This window comes from Pipra filicauda, unplaced genomic scaffold, assembly GCF_003945595.2.
Source record: "Pipra filicauda isolate LSUMZ 115617 unplaced genomic scaffold, ASM394559v2 scaffold564_size293559_pilon, whole genome shotgun sequence".
Lineage (NCBI taxonomy): Eukaryota > Metazoa > Chordata > Aves > Passeriformes > Pipridae > Pipra > Pipra filicauda.
Window position 1 is genome coordinate 275,646 of NW_024104714.1, and position 4,488 is coordinate 280,133.

At 46.7% G+C, this 4,488-nt stretch overlaps 1 long non-coding RNA gene across 1 annotated transcript; it reads left to right on the forward strand.

Annotated features, from left to right (window-relative positions):
- Positions 1–1,934: 1,934 nt before the first annotated feature.
- LOC120324503 lies at positions 1,935–3,197 on the forward strand. The gene is made up of 3 exons (XR_005565858.1): positions 1,935–2,246; positions 2,333–2,583; positions 3,072–3,197. It is a non-coding gene; the product is annotated as an uncharacterized LOC120324503 (long non-coding RNA).
- Positions 3,198–4,488: the final 1,291 nt, after the last annotated feature.

Sequence of the window (4,488 nt, forward strand, 5' to 3'; positions counted from 1 at the left end):
TGCATAGGTCCTTTTCACCAGGCCAAGCACAGTATTTGCCATGCAAGCTTCCTGCAGAGTGGCTGAATTTCCAGTACTTGTGATATTCCACCCTGGACTTCTCTTGAGGTAGTTTGTCACTCTTGCTAAAATATACTGGTAATGTTATAGTTCCAACTAGGATGAGACTGATATGACTGAATATTTTTTCAAACTCTTGAATAGATCTGAAGACATACAAAGTCTAAAGCAAAAGGGTGCTACACCACATCCCTGAAAATGACATAGAACTTCTGTAAAGAAAACAAACTTCAACAAATATAGCCACTGTTCACAGTTTGACAGTTTTCTGGCTACAAGAGTCCAGGAAACACTCTAGTGACCTGTCATAGCTTTTGTTATGTCTGCCCTTTTCAAATGTGTGTCAGTGAGATTAAAAGCAGCGGAAAAAGCAGAGCCACACACAAGCTCTAAAGAAATATTTCACAGGGAAGTGAATTCTGTGCAGTTGATGGTTTAACATATGAAATGCATCCTTGCTGCCATACTTGCAGCAGTGATGATGTTAATATTTTAATGAGTCATGCTTAACTATCACCTTAACCCTGTATTCTCAGGATAGTTGTACTACAGACAGGAGTTAGAAACGCTCTTTCTTTATTCTGTCAATCATGGCCAGTCTTTGTGAACGAAGATTTGGGAAACCCACATTTGCTACAGGCGCGCTGGTGGCTAAAGAGGCCAATGCGAGATAGACAAGGTCAGTTGCAAAAGGCACAGCAGAAAGACTCGTTGAATGGTATCGGCAGGATACAATTCTTTCTACGTTGTCTTTTGTCTTCGATGGTGATCCTGTGTGCGTTCTCAAAGGAAGCAACAGCGTTATAGATGGTGTGTCTCCAGACCTCCCGATTGGAGGCCAGGGTAGGCCAGCAATGAAGATCAATGTGGCCAAGGCTGAGATGTAGTTTCAGGGAGTCCTTGTATCTCCTCTTTGGGGCTCCTCTCTTGCGGCAGCCAGTGGCGAGTTCACCACAGAACATGATCTTAGGGAGGTGGTGGTCCTTCATCCTGGAGACGTGCCCTGCCCAGCACAGCTGTGTTCTCAGCAACATGGCTTCAATACTCGTAACTGCTGCCTGTTCTGGAACAGATGTATTGGTCACATAATCTGACCAGTGGATGTTTAGGATTGTATGGAGACAGCGTTGATGTAAGCGTTGTAGGAGTCGCAGGTGGTGGCAGTAAATGACCCATGATTTGGACCCATATAAGAGAGTAGTCAGCACAATGGCTCTGTAAACACTGATCTTTGTACTTTTCTTCAAGTGTTTATTTCGCCAAACTCCTTTATGGAGTGTTCTGAAAGCTCTATATGCCTTTGCTAACGTGTTGTCTATCTCTCCATCAATCTTACTGTCCGAGGAGATGATGCTACCTATGTAATTAAACTGCTGAACTGATTTGAGCTCTGATTTGCCAATGGTGATATGGGGATGATGGAAGACTTCCTGAGGTGCAGGCTGATAGAAAACTTCTGTCTTCTTCAAGCTGACTTCCAGCCCAAAAAACTCAGCAGCGTCTGCAAAGCAGGGTGTTAAACGCTGCAGAGCTGCTTCTGTGTGGGCAACAAGGGCGTCAGAGTAAAACAGCTCCCAGACAAGATGGTTTAAGGCCTTAGTGTGGGCCTTCAGTTGCCTTAGGTTGAACAGGCCTCCATCAGTACGATATCAAATGTAGATCCCATCTTCTTTGTCGAGGTCTGCCTTGGCCCTTTGGAGCATCCTGCTGAAAAAGATTGTAAATAGGGTTGGTGCGAGAACGCAGCCTTGTTTCACACCACTGTACATTAGAAAGGGCTCAGAAAGTGCATCGCCGTATCTGACACTTGCCCATGCTGATCCTCATGAAGTAGGATGATCATTTTAAGGAACTTAGGGGGACAACCTAAACGTTCCAAAATCTGCCACAGACCTTTTCTGCTCATAGTATCGAAAGCCTTTGTAAGATCAACAAAGGTTACATAGAGACCTTTATTCTGTTCCCTACACTTCTCTTGCAGTTGTCTGAGAACAAATACCATGTCTGCAGTACTCCTGTTGATCACAGTTTGCTTAATCATAAGGAACCTCAGAGGGGAACTTTGGTCACAGTGTTTCCCTCTGAGGGGATCCATCAGTATGTGCCTTTGCCTCTGTGATGTTTTTGCAGTGGCCGTCCATATTCCCAGAGGAGCAGAACCACAGGCCGAGGAGCCAAGCAACAAGGTTGGGTGCTCTTCCGCTGGCCTGGTGGGCAATGGCAAGGTATTACAGGGCTCCGCAAGTAAGCATTCCCCTCTTCTCTTTGGCAGTGCCATCCCAGTAGGCTTTGGAAAGAGATGAGCGTTGCAGGTGAGTCGGGGAGGTAGCAAGGAGAAGCAGGGCTCCAGGCAACTTTCAGAAATGCCACCGAACTTCTTTCCCTATCCTAGGTATTGCATGCAATGAGTCCCTTGTGGGTCATGGAGGTTTTTTCTTGGAGCTGCTGAGCCCTGGCTCTGCTGCTGAGTGGGATTTGCCATGGATGCTGCCTTGGTAAAAAGTCAGGAGACACTGGGGAGAGGTGAGGCAGAGGGGTCAGGCTGGTGGGATGGTGCTGGGGTTGCCATGGACTGGGAGCCATCAAGGCAGTTCCCATTAACGGGCCATTTTTTGAGGTCGTTAAGCTTATACATCAGCCACTAAGAATTACAATATTCAACCAGTTGCTTTTGCATCAGGGCACTGCTCCCCAGCCTTTTCCTGTTCCATAAAATACAACCTGCAGGGGACCTTTCTGGGATCTCTTCTGTTGGGAATTGGGAAGATAGACCCGCTCCCATTTTTAGCACCCCAGGCAAAACTACCCTTTTAACACCTTTCCCAACCTTTCCCAAAGCTGAGATTCTATGTGCGTCCCGTAAAAAATGCCCAATCTTACCCAAGCCCGCAAACCATGACAGAAACCTCTCAGCCTCACACTGCGTCCTTCTGATTGGTGTGCCTTATGTGCAGGCAAAATGCCTTAAGATCAAGTACCCTAAATAAATGTCCTATTTTTTTTTTCCCCAGAAAAGAAGGCATAGTGAACTCTCCACACCAGGGAACTGGAAGATCTCCCCAAAATTCCTTTGGTACACACTGGAGGGCCAACGATTCCTCTGGTCTGCCGTGTCGGCGCTGCTTTTTCACATCTGGGTCCCCAGAAACTGTCACCGAAAACCGGTGAATAAACTCTCTAATCAGATGGTTAGGTTCGAGAGTTGACCTTACTTTATTCAGCGCTAAAGGGACATGGGGATTGCTCTCTAACACATGTACATCGGTTCTCCAAACTTTTAACTATTTATACTTCTAGCTCTGCTGACCGCGCAGGCTCAGAAGAAGGTAAGCAATGCTGGCAACGCAGGCGCAGAGAAGGGCGGTGGCGCTGGCAGAGTGCCAGCGTCGCTCTCCGCTGCTCCTACTTTTCTTACAGTCTCTGCAGGCACAAGCGCGCTGCTAAGCTGAGTGAGATCTGCTGCTTTCATTAGCGATCTCGGCTGTGTAGCTGCAGGCACTAGGACCTCCTCGTAAACAGATCTGTTGGCTCGGAGACACGCCGTAGTCCCGCTGATTCCCGACAAAGTTCCCTGAGCAATTACAAGTTTTCGCTGATCCGTAGTTAACTCTTTCAGCGATTCAACGACTAAGCGCCAAACTTTAGGGTATTTTCTATATCTTCTAACATTTTTAGACCCTTGTTCCATTTCTTCCCATATTTGAGCCTTAATAGCACCCCAAATGGATACCTCAAAGGCTGCTTGAGCAGAGGGGAGTAGATTCTTAGCTCTCGCCCAGAGAATTAACCCTTCAAGGGCTTTTTTATCGTAATTTGGCTCTCTTAGAGAGACTATATTTTTCAGGAGCCTTCCCACAATTTCTTCATCTTTAGAATCAGTGGACCCCATACTCCCGCCAGCTGACTCACCGGGCCAAGGCGAGCTTCCAATTTGACCGTGCACGGCTTTGATCACAGCGCCGGGGTTCAGCGCTGCCTGTAACAGCTGCTTCCTTCGGCTCTTCTGTTCGTCTTCTGTCCTGAAGAACTGATGAACTTTGAGTCCCTGTTCGGGCGTCAGATTTCGATGGAAGGGTATGGACAGATTGCTCCAGGATCAATATGATCAGGCAAATGTCGGATTTATTAGGAGAAAGACAGATTATATAGTGCTCATGACGCTCAGCTTCTTGTTCACACAACATTGGTTACATAAGGAAAACATGCTCTGCTGTCCACTGCTAATTGGACCACAACAGGTGGTCATAGGAGATGAGAAAACTTTATTCACCTGCCAAAAACTCCTCCTTGGCATCTTGGCACAAGGCCTGCAGCCATATTAGTGGCGCAGCATTTTTTACTATCTGCACCCAGCCATGCCAAGGTGAAACACACAGAAATATAAAGAAAATTGTTCACACAATTTTTGCCTTACAACAGGAGAGTATT